Below are 17,199 nucleotides of genomic sequence, written 5' to 3' on the forward strand. Positions count from 1 at the left end.
AGATACAGGGAGATCTGTTTGGATTCCCCAAAGCCTTTGAAATGCGGTAGTAAGCATGTCTACACTGACATGTAGCAGTCCACGATGAGATTGGGTTACCCCCACCCCCCACCAAAACAACAACAACTGTGTGCAGAGTGTAATCTCACTTTTGTAAAATTTCTTTAAAATATATACAAGTATAAGCCCTGGCTGGCATAGCTCAGTGGATTGAGCTCAGGCTTCAAACCAAAGCATCGCAGGTTTGATTCCCAGTCAGGGCAAATGCCTGGGTTGCAGGCTACGGCCCCCAGCAAGCGCACATTGATGTTTTTCTCTCCCTCTCTTTCTCCCTCCCTTCCCTCTCTAAAAATAAATAAATAAAATCTTAAAAAAAAGAATGCCAAATACTTTGAAAATCTAACCATTAAATATATATATATATATATATATATATATATATATATATATATACAAATATATACATTTATGGGCTGTACCTGCAGAGAAAAAACCATCTGGAAAGGGGCACAGCACACCCACCCACAAAGACCGCCTTTTTACATTATGTGATTTATGTACTTTGTAACCTTTGAACAAATGTAAATGCCCATGTGTTACTTTGTTAATAACAAAAATAAAACCACACTTTTTAAAGCTTCTGAGTAAGAACTTGAAAACATATTGAGTCACATTTAGGGCCGGACTTGTCCCAGTCACAGGTCGGACTGTTTCCACGACGGATGAAAAACGGGGTTGGAGACGGACCGCAAAGGGCAGGGCTACTCAGGGGCTTGTCTTCTTGGGAAGGCGGCAGGGAGGAGCCCTGCCCACGCCGAGGCCTCTGGCGAGGGACCGGGCAAGAGTGGCTACACCCAGCTGCACACAGGGGGCCGTGGACCGAGTTAGCTTTATAGGATGCTGACTCGAAACTCTCAGTTCCAACCCAGAACGGTGAACAAATCATTGAGGATCTTCCCCGAAAGCTCCGATCCATCATCCCCTGGGCACTGGAGGTGTGACCAGGGCCCGGCCGGTAGGAAGCCTAGGGCGCTGTACGGAGGACCAAGCGGGGCTTCAGGAGGCCCTGCCAGGGAGGGGAAGTGGTGCCTGGGGGCCTCCGTCTGGCCTGTGGGCTCAAGCTGTGCCCAACTCTGCTCTGAAGGCCGTGAGCAGGAAGCAGTGACCCAGGTGACAGGGTGGAGCGGTGAGGAGGGGCAGATAGTCATTCCTCTGCCTGTTGCTTGGCAACAGCATCTACCTCCCCTTCCCACGGTCCCCAGCCCCAGCCCCAGCCCCAACCCATGGGTACTCTCTTGGAGCTGGCTTTCCCCTCTGAGGCTGCCCCTGTTGAATACGACGTGAGCAAGGGCAAGTGCACAGTGTCCTTCCTTGGCCCCGCCCCGCCCTGCCCTTGAAGAAAGCGGGACGTTAAGTGAAAGGTAACGTGGAAGCGAGCCCCGAGCAAGTGGCCCCTCTGCAGACCTCCTCTCCACCCCCGGCTGGTAGGGGGCGGCCTTTCAGGGCAACGGAGACCCTGGGGGCAGGCAGGCCTCCATTCACGTCTCAGCCCTGCTACTACGAAGTGACTTGGAGAACGAAATGTCTTTGAGCTGCAGGTTTTCCATTAGGGATAAGAAGAATATCCACATCTTACCTGAATCCAATGAAATACGTTATGTAAACAGCCCAGTGCCGCCCTGACCGGTGTGGCTCAGCAGGTTGAACGTCATCCCACAAGCCAAAAGGTCGCCGGTTTGATTTCCCTTCAGGACATGTGCCTGGGTTTCAGGCCAGGTCCCTGGTTGGGGGGGCGCAAGGGGCGACCGATCAGTGTACCTCTCCCTCTCTTTCTCCCTCCCTTTCCCTCTCTCAAAAAATAAATAAATCCTTATTGAAAAAAGGAGACTGTCAGCATTTTGCCCCCGGCACATAGTAGGTGCTCAGGAGGTATAAGTTCCTTTTCTTTAACGGGGGTCATGACAGGGCCGCTGAGGGTGATGTTAGGGACTGCGTGTGACGACCCCCGTAAAGGCCCCGGTGCACTCTGAGACCCTACAAATGTTGCCTGTCATTTTTCTCACTTCTGAGGGGGCTTGGGGCCCTTCTTCCGGCCCCTGTAAAGCCAAGATTTGGCTGGCCGGTCCCTGAAGCCCCTGGCTCCTGCCATGTGATCTCTGGGTCTCTCCCCTTGACGCACTTCACAGGTCTCATTAGAGCCTGTGCTCACTGGGGACTGAGCGGGTCCTGCAAGCCCTGCGCCCTCTCCCTCCCTGCCCTCTGGCCTCTTTGGGCCCAGAGCCAGCAGCGGCCTGTCCTCTGGGTCCTGGGCCTGCTGGCAGGGCTGGCTCTGCCCCCTGGCCTAGAGGCATGGGAGGGTCCAGAGCACAGCCAGGCCTGGCAGCCGGTGCCCAGCACTGGCTCCTAATGGTTTTATTACCAGCAACAATGTGGCGCTTGTTGCCACCCTCTCACAGGCCGGTGGTTCCCAGCCCCGCTGGTGGCGGCCGAGGGCCTGCCCAAGACTGGAAGCCCAGCTGGGAGGCCCAGGGGGGCCGGGCCGGGCCGTTGGCTGTGCCTTTTCCTCTGTCAACCCCCTCCACGCAGCCTGGACTCTGAGAACTGGGGCTCGGCGTGGGGAGAGGCCAGGGCCCCCAGTTGCTGGGCCTGACAGCTCTCAGGTTTTCTCTTTGGAGGCCCCTTGCTTCAGATCTGCAAATAAAGTCCATCTGTCCATTTACTGAAGACCTACTGTGGGCCAGGCACCAGCTACAGAGATGAAGGGGACTAGCTAGTCCCCATCCAGGAGCCCGCAGCAGAGACGAGAGTCTGGGGAGGGCGACCATTATGTCCCAGGAGGGAGGAGCAGCTCTGGCGGCACGTGCCCGGGGCGTCTCGGGGGCTCAGAGAGGGGCCATCTCATTCCGGGGCAGGAAATATCAGGAAAGGCTTTTGCAAGGAGGTGATGCTTGAGCTGCGTCTCGAAGGGTGGGGAGCATTTGGCCAGGTGTTCCAGGGCATTTTCCAACCTGATGTGGCCGGAGCGGTGGGATTTGAGGAATGGTGGGGTGTCCAGCTGCAGGCCTGGGCCGGAGCGGGGCCACGGAAGGCTGGTATGTTATCCATCGGTAGGTGATGGACTTTGAGTAACACGCCCATATTTGTATCTGAGAAGGGTCATCCTGGGACATTGAGGATGGGACATTGGACAGGTGAGGGTGGGGGCAGGGAGTCCAGGCAGAAAGCTGGTACGGAAATCCAGGGAGCGGCGGGTAGGCCTGGAGCAGGGTGCTTTGTGAGGCATTTAAGGAAGCAGAGCTGGTAGGAACAGGCGGAGGGGTGAGAGAAGCCAGGGGCGCCTCTTTGGTTCCTGGCTCAGCCAGCTGTGTGGGCGGAGATGCCATCCATTGTGAGGGTCTGGGTTGGGGGCAGTCTCCAGAAACCTGGGAGTGCTTCACGTGGGAGGCAGGCCTGCAGAGGGGCTTGAGGGCCCTTGGGATTTGCCCAGGTCGAGCCAGGGGTGGGCCGGGCTGCACAGAAGGAGAGAGCCTGCGTCACCAAACCTGGAGGCAGGGGCCCTGGGAAGGGCAGGGTCCAGTGTGATGGAGTAGAAAGATGGGCACGTTTTGTTCCATGACTGGTAGCAGCCCCTGGAGAATTTTGAGGAGGGAGGTGACTTACGCAGGTGTTCATACCACGTGCACCAGGGATGCTGACATTTGGGGCCCTGAGCTGGGACTCAGGAGCTCCCCCAAACGACAGGCCGCAAGGCCTAGACTCCCAGCTGCACAACCCCAACCGGGGGTGTGTCCCGTCACCCTGTGAGAACCGTGTGGGAGTTGCCATATTGACACCCCCCCTCCCAGGGGGGGTGAGACAGATCTGCTGAGGTGTGGGGGATAAGCTGAGGGCCGCAGTTTGGGTAAACAAACAAAAGAGACAAAACTGCTTCCCTAAAAGAGAAATGAGTCTTTGGAATGTCACAGGAAGGGCAGTTTTTGGAGAATTTTTAGAAAAATACCGAGAGCCAGGTCAGCATTACTGAGGCAAAGGCCGTGTGGCACGCCGGCCCGGTCCCTCCTACTGTATCCTGGGGCAGATCTCGTAACCAACGTCTCTTAGCCTCGGTTTTGCCATCTGCAAAGTGGAGATACCCTCCCAGGCTTGTGTTGTGTTTGTAGCTTGCATCAGACACTGCTCCCTGCACCGAACCCTGGCACTTTCTGTCACTCGTGTAAAGAATCCTCGTGCAGTTGGCCGCCCTCACAGGTGTCTGAGGATTGCGGCTCAGCCGTGTGCGGGCCCCGCCTGGCACCCAGGAGGCGCATGCGCGCACATGCCCCTTGCTGCCGTCTCCCACTCCCGGAGCTGCTTCATGCTCTTCGCCTCCTGGGAGGCCTGGCCCACTGTACCCTCCGTCAGTGCGGTTCCCATTCCCGGGAAGGCCCGTTTGTCATGTTCCATGGGTTCTCCTGCTCGCGAAACCTGGATCGTCCCAATGTGTTTGAAGAGCATCTGCCGAGCTAAATGGGAGTTGGAGAAGCTTTTTTTAATTTTATTTTTTAATAAAGGGAAGGGGCGGTCTGTGCAGAGCTGCCATGCATGTCTGTGTGGAGAGCTGAAGAAGGGAGAGGGAGGAAGGGGCTCTGAACCCTGCAGGGCCTGGGGGGACCACCGTGGGGACCTTGCCTGGTAGCCGGCCCAGTGTGCTGGGGAAACAGGGTGCAGAGCCCGAGAAGGGTCTGGGAAATGAGCTCTGGGTGACCTTGGTCTGGCAGGTGCACCCAGCTTCCTCTGTGAGCGGGGCACACGTGGCTGTATGTTGGACCCTGTGACAAGCAGGCACGCCCCGCCCCTTGGGGAGATCTTTGAAGTATCTCTGCCTTCCGGAGGAGGCTGGAGGAGGGTGCCGGGGTGGGGCAGAGGGGGAGGATGGCTTCTCAGCGGGGGCTCCTGTGGGGGTGCTGTTGGCGAGAAGGCCAGGGCCACAGTCAGGCTGTCTCCGGCTGGGTGTGGGCTGGGGCGGGGACCACCGGCCATCTGAGTGTGGAATGCAACATCCCTCTGGTTTGCACAGACCTGTGCACCTGCCCCTGTTGCAGAGCCAGCCCCCTGGGGCTGTTCTTCCTCCCCGACCCACTCCGCAGACGGTTTGGTGTTGGTTGGAGCCCAGGGTGAGAAGGAAGCCAACCGGAGGCCAGTGGGTGATTCTGACAGCAACAGGCTCTTCCTGCATCTGTGAGGAGGGGCTCTGCTCCATCAGCAGCTCCCAGGTCCTGCAGACCCTTTGGGGGACTCTTAGTTCTGGCCTGGGGGCGGGCCAGCTGGGTGTCAGCTGGTCAGGGAAGAGGGCCAAAAGGCGCAGGTGAGGGAGGCGTGTGTGTGGTTGCCGTGGGGAGAGAGCGGTCACAGGCAAGCCAGGGACTCAGCTTCCAAGGGCCTGGAGGGATGGGAGGCCAGCCCCCCCTCACTTCCTGTGGTCACTGGCACCCTGACCTGGGACCCTTGTGACCCGCTTCGTTCTGGGGCACCTGGGGACTGGTGGGGCTTGCACACCCCACAGCAGGTGTACGTCCTGACCCAGGGAAGGTGACTTGAGAGCCTAGGAGCTCCCGCCGCGGGCCTTTCCATCGGCCCAGGGCCGTGGGGGACTCTGCCAAGCGGCCCCTAGAACGGGGGCTGTGGGTGGTCACTCTGGGCACCGCAGCACTGTGCTGGGGATGTTGCAGCTGCCTGGGAGTGACTTCACACAGTCCTCTCTGCCTCAGGGGTCACGGGGAAGGGGTGCGGCAGGAGGGGGAGAAGCACTGAGCTTTGGGGGGCCAGAAGCTACAAGTTATGCGCTCTGCCCTCATCTGTGTGGGGAAACGGGCACATCTATGTACAAATGAAAAGCCAAATGACCACCCAGCAGAAATTGGTTAAAGACCCTGGGGGGTGTGGTTGAGGCGAAGCGATGGAGGGGGTGGGGTGTTGCTAAGGGATGAGGGGGATGGGGTGGGTAAGCCCGAGTGGAGAGAGGATGGTGTGAGTTGGACACAAGTGTGGAAATAGGGGGCGTGAGCTGGGGTTCAGGGACTGGCTCCGGAATGACGGGATCTGCTGGGAGAGGCGGGCGGCAAGGTCCCAGCCAATCGCTGAGGCCGCCAGGGTAGGACCAGACTGGAGTTTAGGTTTTACCATGCTTGAAAATCACGGGCATCGTAGGCTTTTTTTTCTTTAAATAAACAAGAACAGCTCATTGAAGCATAATTCACATACCATGCAATTTACCCATTTAAAGCATGCACTTTGACCCCTTCGTCGAGCTGCGTGACTGTCGCTGCAATCAGCCTTAGCACGTTTTCATCGGGCATCATAGGTTCTGACTGAGGAAGCCGTGTGTGGGAAATCTTTGCCAAGCGGCTGGGGTGCAGGCAGAGACTCCAGGGGCAGGGAAACCTGTTGCGGAGTCACTGCCAAGGCCTAGACCTCCGGTGCGGAGGGCCTGGGGGGAGTGCGGGGGACAGCGGCCGGAGGACCAGGTGTCCAGTGGAGTGGGGGGACTGGGAGGAAGGTGGGACCCTCGTCCTCTCTGGGGCTTGGGGCTTCAGCAGCTGAGGGGAGGGTGGTGCCAGGGGACACGAGAGGCATCTGGGTCTGGAAGAGCAGGAGTTTAGGGGACAGCACGTGACCCAGATGGTGGCGTCCAGAAAACGGAGGTGGAGGTGTGGCAGAGGGAGTCTGCTTTAATTTAAGCCCAGCCACCTCAGCAGAGGAGGGCTAGAGTGCAGCTGACGGCAGAGCGTGTCCCGTGCGTGAGGGGTGTCCACGGGGCAGTCGTAGGGGTGAGACCGCGGCCAGCCCAAGAGGCAGAGCAGAGGAGCCCGAGGGGCCTGTGAGAGCCTGGAGCATGGAGCCAGGTGCGGTCTGTCGTGGACGGGAAAGGGAGCCAGAGACTCCGCTTGCTTGTGAACTTCCAGAAGCCGGGGTCTCTCTGCACCCCAGTGCCTGGCCCGGCAATGGTGCTCGACAAATGAGTGAGTGAGTGCTCGGAGCAGGCAGCGACTGGCTGGCGAGGGCGCTGAACTGAGCTCAAGGGCCAAGAGGATGCACAAAGGCCATTTGAGGCTGTGGGTGACTGTGTCGGTCGGGGCCCATTCAGGAGGCAGAAACCACACAGCGATTTGAACAGGAAACGTCTAATAGGAAGGCTTATAGATTATAACAGGCGACTGGTGTAAGGAGAGATTGGTCAGTAAAAAGCTAAAAGAACCAGCAATGAATATAGAAATGGCACATGTGAGACTGCCCTCAGGGTGCCCATGGAGTGCCCAGGGGCGAGGCCCCTGGGGCTGAGATCCTGACCTTAGTGGAGAGGGCATGGCCGTGGCTCCCTGGATGACAGGGAGGTCACTGTGGTGCCATGCTGGCAGGACTTGCTGGAAACCTGTCCCCTGGAGCCCACTAGAAATCCATGCTTGTGGGTCCCAAGAAAAGTTGTTCATGAGGAAGTATCTTGCTGGCGCACACTGATGCTAACCTACCCGCGTGGAGTGTGGGCGAAGCTGCTGGCTGCTGTTGACGTCATACACTGCGCTGGAGGAGCACCCTCACTGCAGGGGCTGGGCCCTGGGGAGTCGCGTGCTGCAGGGTGCTGGGGAAGCTGTGACCGGGTGGGAGTGGGCACTGGGGAAGCCACAGGGACAGCAGGATCTGGCCCCTGGAGGGGCTGTACACGGTGATAGGCCCCTTGGAGAGAGCACCCTGGGTCTAGGGAAAAGAGACATTCTTCAGTGCCTCCCTAGTGCCCCTCTGGCCAGTGTCCCACGCCAGCTGGCGAAGGAGAAGTCTGGAAAGGGCCTCTCTCAGTGTCCGTGGAGCAGGCAATGAGGGGTGAATGAACTTACCGGCACTGTCTCCTGCTCTGGCTACCCAGCTTCCACTGCGGCCTTTCACACGCATTTGAGCTCCCCTGCAACAACCAAATAGCCCTATGTCTACCTATCAAAACACCCTTCTTGCCGAAGGACACTTTACCTTCCTCTCCCCCAGGTGAGGAGTCTCACTACTCACTGCGCCAGTCACTACCGACACGACGGACTTCTCATGTTCCGTCCCAGTCCCACCAAATACTCCGTCCCCTAAAGACTCGGGGGTGGAGTTAACTTCCGATAACTGGTATATAAAATAGTGGGAAGACGGAGGGAAGAGAAAGCAGGTGCCAGGCACGAATAAACATTCCCGTATGTATCAGGTGAGGAGAAAACAACGCACCCGTGCTGTGCTTCTCGTGTGAGTTCTGCTCAAGGCCATGCTTGGTATCCGGCTTCCTTCCTCCGTCACCTGCCCTGTGTGTTCTCTGTGCTCCGCCGGGACCTGGAGAGGTCAGGCGGGAGTGACCCAAACCTTGGTTCTCGAAGGATCTGAACCACTCAGTTGTCCTCTCCCCACCCTGGCCCGGTTTTTGTGTTTTTTTGTTTTTTTTTTTTTTTGTTTTGTTTTTTTTTTTTGCTTCTGTAGTTTTCCGCTGACCCTTGCTTTGGGGCACGGAGGCTCTAAGAGGGACCGGAGAGTCTCCGGGTCACAGACAGTCTTCCTCGCCTCTGGTGTGTGCCAGCGCTCCGGCTGCTCCTTGGGGGCCAGGGTCGGCCGCTCCAGCCAGCGGAGTGACCCCTTTTCCTGTCTGTTGAGTCAGTGGCCAGGGGGGTCCAGAAAAGCCAGGTGGGTGATTTGTCTTCCAGCAGAGCCGCCGTGGTGTCCCCTTTGGGGATCACCACATTCAGTGTCCCTAGGGGGTTCAGACATAGAGGGTGGGGTGGGGAGGTGGGGACCAGATGCAGGGCCCGAGGGCGCGTGAAGCGGCTCTATAGCTGGTGGGTGTGGACTCCGTTTAGAGAATGCTGGGGAAGCAGAGAAACACGCAGGTATGGGCCATGGGCCGCCTCCAGGGGAGGAGAGAATCAGACCCATGCCCGTGGCAGCCCCAGACCGCCAGCCCCATCAGGGTCCCCGTGGTTGACTCTCACACGGGCTTTCAGCCGGGCTGCCCTGTGCCCTTGACCCACCTGCTGCCACAGCATGCACGACAGGGCTTCTCCTGACCCCGCCGCCCCTGGACACGCGGGCTCCTTTATGGAAGTCTCCACTGGCTCATGCTGGCTCTCGAGAACGACTTCTGCTTCTTACCAGTGTCTATTTTGGGTATAAACCTTTTTTTCCCCTCTCTGCTTTTGGGGCTGTGTCATGGTAACCATTAGTAGGAGCAGAAGAGTCTGATTCAACTCATCTCTGCCCCCGTGGCCACTGCCACCGTCATGGTGGTGGCTTTGGTGTGATCACAGATCCTCACGTTGGTGGCACCCTGGCCTCGCAGTGGGGGGGGCAGCGGGGAGAGCCACCAGTCATCTGGCTGTGCCTCCAGACCCAGACAGATGGGCTTTGAAGAGGGGAACAGGATGGCAGGATCGGCGGCCCGTCACCGGTGGCCTTTGGTGTTCTATAGGCAGCTGGTGGTTTGGGTGGGAGGGACATCTCCAAAAGTCAGAGCAGGGTGTGACGAGGGGCCCCTCCCTCGTGCTGAGAGAGAATAAGCCGTCAGAGAGTGGTCCTGGGACCTCTTCCTCCTCCTCGCTCAGCTCCGGTCCTGTGACAGGGAGGCTGTGGCAGATAGGCATCTCTGTCTGGGAGGCCCTTGTGTCTCCCGTCGGCGTGCTGCCGCCCCCAGCGTGCCAGGCCTGGAGCTCGTCACCACGCTGGCAGATGACTGGGCGACGTGGGCACAAGACACTCCCCTGCCTTCTGTCGCCCACAGGACTCAGGCGTGCGTCCTCCCAAGCTCAAATAGGAAAGTCATGAGGCTGTTACCTGTGGGCTGGCGTCGCACCCGGGTCACAGGCAGATGATGATCTGGGGTCTGTGCTTAGCACGCTTACCCATGACTGAGTGCCACCAAACGAGTAAAGACTCCAGAGTTGGATGCACCTGGATCTGCCACCCCGCCCTGGGACTCTCTACCGGGGCCACCTTGGAGAGGTAACAAACCTCCTTAAGCCTCAGTTTCTCTTATGAGATAACCATAGAACCTACTTCATAAACTTCGCAGGACTGTTATTAAAATGGTATAGGACAATGTACACCCCCAGCACGATGCCTGGCACGTAGTAGGTGCTCAGTAAATAATTGAACAAATAAATGAATGAATGATTCCCACCTTGGCCGGGGCACTGATTATGAGGTTGTGTGCCCGTCTGTCACCGCCCCTGCTCCTGCCCCCATGGCAGACAGACCTAACCAGGAGACGGAGACTAACTGGAAATTTTTTCTCTGGCCAATTCATGGTCAAAGGTAACGTGGCTGCAACAGTCATGTGCTGGCTGTAAGAGATCATGATGGAGTGGACGGCTGGATTTCGGGGTGGGGCAGACCTGGTTTTGTATCTGATTGTACCACGTCCTGACTGGACGACCTCATGCAGTTTCATCGACCTCACTATACTTCTTTTTTCTCAACCGGAAAATGGGGGTAAAAGCAGCACTCACTCCAGAGGGTGGGAGCAAGGGGTGAGGGTGAAGGGGATGTTGAACTTGTAAAGCTCTGTTCACAGGACCCAGCATGCCGTAGGAGCGTGATAAGCCCGTATTCCGTGGAGCAATGCGCCCTCGGCACTCCAGGGATCTCAAGAAAGAAGAGAAAGCTGTGGGCTGGATGAGTCAGGAGCGACTAATTGTTAAAATTTATGGAGTATGTTTTGTGTGTATGTGTGTGTGTCAGGCTCTCTTGTCAGCGTGTTTAATGCCTTTCATCTTAATTCTCACAACAGCACTGGGAAGTGGCTGCTATTATTCTTCCCGTTTTACAGCTCAGAAAACTGAGGCGCAGTTTCGCCTCAGGTCACACAGATGATAAGTAATCACCACCCGGCAGCCAGGACTGGACCCCCCGCAGTGGGCCTCCCGGGAAGGACGGCAGGAGGTTGCGATCAGCACATGAGTCAGGACTGTCAGCCACAAGGCACAGACTCACTCACACTCAGGGAGGGTGACAGATGCCTTCCGTCCAGGTACAGCTAGATCCGGGGACCCAGACAATGACTTGAGTGTTCCATGCGTCTGTCTCTATCCCTTTGTTCTCAGGCGAGCAGCCAGCAGCTCCTGATTCACATCCTACCATATTAGCATCTTTCCATGGCACCAAAATCATCCTGGGAGGCCTCTGATTGGCTCTGCTTGGTCACGTGCTCACTCTGCCGAAGGTGAGGGGTTGGGTTAGCACCAACTACCAGCACGCCCCTGGGAAGGAGGGGAAGGTAATTACAAACACTCAAACAAGCAAAGTCCAGTGTGAGAAAAGTAGACCAGGTAGAGGGAAGAAGGAGCTGCTACAGAGATGGCCAGTGTTTTTCAGCAATTCAGATAGAGGACTTGAGGTGGAGTGCAAGGGGCCCTTATGGTGAGAACATTAGGATTGTTTTTGGTGGAGCAAGGAGTCAGGTTTGTGGGCACTTGTGGTTTTGTTTCTGGGAGAAGATAGTTCTCTGCAGGCTCTTGTGGAGGTGAGACTGTGGGGTGACAGTCTAGTTGCTGCTGGTTGGATTATGCCAGGAGGCGGGACTTGAGGTGACCAGCTTGGGGGCGCTAATGGGCCTGAGGTTGGCGAGGAAGGTAGGGATGGCACGAGGGACAGTGTAGGGGTGAGGCTGGGAGCTGACACAGCATGGGCCGAGCAGAGGGTTGCATTGCGGGCCTTTGGTAGGCGGTGGACTGATGAGTGAGCTAGGGTGGTGACTGGAGCCGTAGGCAGCAATGGCAGGCGCAGGTACAGTTTGGGGGGGATGCGTGTGTGGGGGAGCGCCACATGCTGCCTGACTGGGCTGGGTGGAAATGACGTCTTGCAAGAATTAAACGTTCTGTGAGGGGCGTGTGTTGGGGCAGAGGGGGAGGTACCACTTTATAGCTGGTGACGGAACTCTGTGTGGGCGTGAGGAGCTGATAATGGTTGTTCTGTGGGATGTGATGGTTTCATAGAGCGAGAGGTGGCAGGGCCGCGGCTGCGCTCTGCAGAGGGGGCGGAGGCCACGCCCAAACGCGGTCGCCGTGGGGTGCAAGCGCTCACGCCTAGCCCCATCCTCTCCTTTTAAGTATTATTTTTTAAATTTCCTCGCAGTAGCACATGCATCTAAGCTAAGAAGTCGAATAGTACTAACACCTCTTCACCAAACGCGGGTGTTCCTGGCCTGCTCCCCCACCCCCCCCGCCCCGCCCCAGCCTCTCCTCAGAGGCAGCCACTTTTAGCTATTTCTTCTAGCAGCTGTACACTTAATATCTGAGTAATATGCATATTTTTGACTCCCCCATTTTAGACATTTTTCATCGCTTTCCTATTTAGTAAAGGAGACTTTAGTTCTCGCCCTGACTGGTGTGTCTCAGTTGGTTGGGCATCGTCCCGCAAAGGGAAAGTTTGCTGATTCGATTCCCAGTCAGGGCACATGCAACTGATGGCTGTTTCTCTCCCTCTCTTTCTCCTTCCCTTCCCCTCTCCCTAAAAATAAATAAATAAGTAATCCCCAAAAATAGTTTTTTTTAAAAGATTTTATTTATTTTTAGAGAGGGAAGGGAGGGAGAAAGAGAGAGAGAGAGAGAGAGAAACATCAATGTGCGGTTGCTGGGGGTCATGGCCTGTGACCCAGGCATGTACCCTGACTGGGAATCGAACCTGCGACACTTTGGTTCGCAGCCCGCACTCAATCCACTGAGCTATGCCGGCCAGGGCTCAAAAAATAGTTTATAGTTTATACATACATCAATATAAGTATGCATATAGTGGGTGGGAGAATAGCACCCACCCCCCCAAAAGAGCCACATCCTAATTCCCCGAGCCTGTGGACATGGTACCTTATGTGGCAAAAGGGACTTTGCAGGTGTGATAAGGTTAAGGGTCTTGAGATGGGAGATTTTCCGGGGTTATCTGGGGGGGCCCAATGGAATCACGCGGGTCCTTAGAAGGGAAAGACTGGGGCAGGGGAGGCAGAGAAAGAGATGGGAGGGCAGTGGGGGCAGAGGAGTGCCTCGGCGGGAGCGTCAGGGTCAGGGTCAGGGTCAGGGTCAGGGGGGACTGGCCACTGCTGGCTGTGACGGTGGAAGCGGCCATGAGCCAAGGCATGTGCACAGCCTCTAGATGTTGAAAGAGTCAAGCAAATGGATTTCCCCTCGAGCCTCCAGAGAAGAATGCAGACCTGCCAACACCTTGATTTTAGCCCGGTGAGGAGAACCACTTTGGGTTTCTGAGTTCCAGAACTGCAAGATAACACATTCGGGTTGTTTTAAGCCATTCATTTTGTGCTCCTTTGTAACAACAGCGAATAGGAAATTAACATATTCAGTAGTATCATTCACATACATACGTAAATACACGTGTGTATACGTGTGACAAATACACATGTATTTGTCACATCAACATACACCACTGTTTTCTGCATTAAATCAGCTAGTGTAGCTGAGCCTCTTCGTGTACTGCCACCATTAACTTTCTTTTTGTCTCCCCCGAAATTAATGATGCACCTGTGTTTTCACCTGCCTTGTTTTCTTTCTTTTTTTTTAATTAAAAAAGTTTTAAAATTACTTATTTTTAGAGAGATGGGGAGGAAGGTTAGGTTGTCTCTCTCGGGCACCCTGACCGGGGATCCAACTGGCAACGTTTTGCTTTGGGGAACAAAGCTCAACCCACTGAGCCCAGCATTAGGGGTATTTCCTGGGTGCCTTCTGCTAGTCTCTGCTATACCTTCTGGTAACGGACTATACCTCGTAGTAACTTTATTATTGCTTTCCACCAGGGCAGTCACGTCAAGTGTTGTGTTTCAGTTCCATTCCCTATTGTCCGTTCTCTTGCTCTCCACTGGCTGCTGTCCTGCCACCTCCTTGTGTCGTCGGCCCTGGCCTCCCCTCCCCTTCCTTCTTGTCGGAGTGCTTTCTGGATCATGCGTCTTCCTCTTGCCTGGTGTACTCGCCCCTCGGGAGCACATCATCCAGAACAGACACCTGTCAACATGCACATGCGTGTTCGGTTCCTGAGTTCAGGTGGCCGAGAGCAAACAGTGGGTGACACAGGTGGTTCTGTCAGGCACGACAGGTGGCTCCAGGTGGTTCCAGGGGAGAGGGCACGGGGATGGCAGCCCTGCACATGCCCGACTCCCGAGTCTCACAGCTGAGGCCCGAACAGCGGCCCTCCACGGCTTCCTCCCTTGTCTGTTCTCCTGTGTCTTGGAGGACGTCTTCCCATGCTTCCCGAGAAAGGAGTGTCTGAAAATATCTTTATGCTACACTCACACTTAAGTGATAATTAGGCTGGGTAAAGAGTTCCGATTAGAGAATTATTTTAAGAATTTCAAGTGTATCAGTCCTTTGTTTGCTTGCTTTTCATATTAACGTTGAGCAGCCTGAAGCCATTCTGACTCCCCAGCCGCTACAGGTCAGTCTTCCTCTCTTTCTGGAAACACGCGGGGTCTCCTCTGGGCCCCAGTGATCCGAACTGTCACCACGATGCGCCTTGGCGCGGGTCTGTTTTCATCCACCGTGCAGGACCCTCAGGGGCCTTTCCAGTCAGGTGACCTGCGTCTGTCAGTCTTGGGAAATTCTCTCAAGTTACCTCCTTGGTAATCCCCGCCCCCTTTTTTTTTCTTTTGTAACTCCTCTACTTTTCAGATATAGAAACCTCTGGACCAGTTTTGTAATTCTCTTTCCCATCCTCTCCTATTTTCTACTTTTCTCTTTAACATTCCTCTTCTGTTGTGTTTTGTATTTCTGCTAGCACAGTTTTTTCTTTCTAGGAGTCCTTATATGTTCTTGGAATGTCCTGGTTTAATAGCATCACATTCTTTTTTTCATGAATGGAGTTACCGTCCCTGGGCAGCAAGCGTGTTTCCTCCAGGCTGTGTTTGGTTTTGTTTGGGTTTTGGTTTATTTGTCCTGGTCTCTGTCTTCCAAGTTGGAGCCTTCCCCGAGATGTCTCCCTGCCTGTCCTTTCCAGGTTAAGAACCGGGGACTTGTGGACTTCCTGATCCACTGGTAGTACTAAGTAAGCCAGTAGCACACCGTTTCGGTTCTGGGGTCGGTATCTGCCCCCTTAGGCCTTTTCAAAAAGAAGGTTAGGTTCGGCTGCCAGTGTTCTAGGAGCCCAGTGGGGGGGGCGGGGGGGCCGGTAGGACACGACATCACATTTATAACAATCTTCATCCCCGTGGTTTTGGAATATTAACCTTCGCTCTTCAACCGGCTAGGCTACCCTTCCTGCACAAGCCCTCTGCTTTCTTCTCTCCAGGGAACAGCCCTCAGACTTCTGGGGGAGGCGGGTCGAGGGGGCTTGCTTCTTCGATTCCATCCTCTTTATTTTCACACACGCATCCTCTCCAGCCCCGGTCCTGGAGGTACCTGCTGCTATCGTGTCGACGTCTGTTAGGGACTTTGTTGTAAGTCCGTTTTCATGAGCTGTCTGAAATCGGGAGTCTGCTTTCCAGACTCCAGAATTTCATTGGTGGCGTCTCCCCTCTCTCTCCAGCCCAATCTGGGACTTTGACATTTTACTTGAAAAAACTGTCCACTCACTCAGTTGGATTTAGAAGGTGGCGAGCTTTGGTGTGGATGTTCAAAATCCCAACTCTTTTTCCGCAGGAGCTTTGTCATTAAAATGGTAATGATGGTGACCACGTCGGTGGTGATACCAAGACATTTTCAGGATGGGATTCCTTAAAAACAATTTTTTAAAGCAGTTGTGATAAACATTTTTCATGGCCCCTGTGGACATTAGAAGTTTCCAGAAGGAAATAAAAGCTGCCTTTCACGGAGGTAGAGGCTTGGCAAGGATTTTTCTTTGGTGGTGGTTGTGGCGCGGCCTGCGGCGTGGGTGCGGAGGGGGCCTCAGTGCCAGGAGCGGCAGGGCCGTGCGTGGCAGAGCCGTGCGTGGCAGAGAACCGTCATGGCGGACACACGCCGCTGGGTGGGGGCTGTGGACCCGGGGCAGGTCACTCCCCTCGGCAGGGATACCTGAGAGAGGAAGGGAAGCTTCTCGGGCTGGGTGGGAAGGGCTTGGCCCCCACAGTGGGCCCCCGGGGCCATGCCCATGTGCGGCCTGCCTGGCCGAGGGCTGGGTGGTTCCGGACGATGCCGGGTGATCACGAGGGGCACTGCTGACAGGTCTGTCCCAGTGAGTAGCATGGAGGAACCCCGAGGTGGACTCGGGTCAGCGGCGTGTGCTGTGAGGACAGTGTGCAGCTCAGACGTTAGCAGGTATCTGGAGGAAGGGGAGGAGGAAAGAGCATTTCCTTTCCTTTCCGGGGTGTCTGCATCGGGGTCAAGGCCTCACCATGTTCTGCTTTCCCTGCTGCTTCCTTCCTCTTCGCACCAGCAGCCAGAGGTTCACTGAAAGTGGTTTCCTCTCACTGAAGCCCCTGCTTGTTTCTAGGCCTTAGGGCAGCACTACTTGCCTCTTACTCTGTGCCTGGGGCTCCTTGGATTATTCCATGCTGGGGGCTCCTGGGGCTGTCTTTTGCCCTTGGGACCTCCCACAGCTGGGCAGGGCTGAGGTCGAAGACATCTCGTGAGTTATCTAGTCTGACTCTCCAGCTGTAAGGACGAGGAAAGAGGGCCAGAGAAGCCCGAGTTGGGACTAGCACCCACGTCTGGGACTGCGGCTTCAAGGTCCTACCTCACCAGACTCTGCCTTTTAGCTTCCACATCCTTTTGAAGGTTTTGACGTGGGGGTGCCTGGGGATATTTGTGTTAACAAATGGAGTGGGTTCGAGGTGGAACTGCTGGTTTATAGTGGATGGACGCCTCGTGGAGTCCTCACGGAGCTCTGGTTTGGGCCAGTTCTCGAGTGGGCTCTCCAGAGTTGTCTTTGTGGGGGGGGGGGTTGTAAGCTGAGGGGTGGAGCTTCACAGAGACCCCCTCGGAGCTTTAGAGAGGTCTGGATTCAAGTCTCTGCCCCGACACTGAATATGGACAAGTTCTAACCTTCCTTTTTTCCATCCTTATCTGAGGGTATGTTTATTGATTTTAGAGGAAGGGGGAGAGGGAGAGAAACGTTGGTGTGAGAGAAATATATATATATCGATCTGTTGCCTTCCGTTGGTGCCCTGACTAGGGATCAAACCCATAACCTAGCTATGAGCCCTGATCAGGAATCGAATCTGCAACCTTTTGGTGTGTGGATGATGCTCCAACCAACTGAGCCACCCGACCAGGGCAA

The 17,199-nt window shown here is 55.6% G+C and overlaps 1 protein-coding gene across 7 annotated transcripts in view; it reads left to right on the top strand.

Annotated features, from left to right (window-relative positions):
* Positions 1-17,199, top strand: part of DNMT3A (DNA methyltransferase 3 alpha) — a 111,178-nt gene that overhangs the window by 18,981 nt on the left and 74,998 nt on the right. The window contains exons 2-4 of one of the 7 annotated variants that reach the window (XM_045844612.1): positions 9,773-9,993; positions 10,565-10,701; positions 11,094-11,212. The exons of 4 other annotated variants lie outside the window; for them this stretch is intronic. The gene's annotated coding sequence lies outside the window, so the exon portion shown is untranslated. The remainder of the gene's footprint in view (positions 1-9,772; positions 9,994-10,564; positions 10,702-11,093; positions 11,213-17,199) is intronic. 2 more of the 7 variants (XM_045844614.1, XM_045844613.1) reach the window with 2 other exon arrangements.

The sequence above is a fragment of the Phyllostomus hastatus genome, unplaced genomic scaffold (genome assembly GCF_019186645.2).
Source record: "Phyllostomus hastatus isolate PE091 unplaced genomic scaffold, TTU_PhHast_1.1 phas_contig_402, whole genome shotgun sequence".
NCBI classification, from domain to species: domain Eukaryota; kingdom Metazoa; phylum Chordata; class Mammalia; order Chiroptera; family Phyllostomidae; genus Phyllostomus; species Phyllostomus hastatus.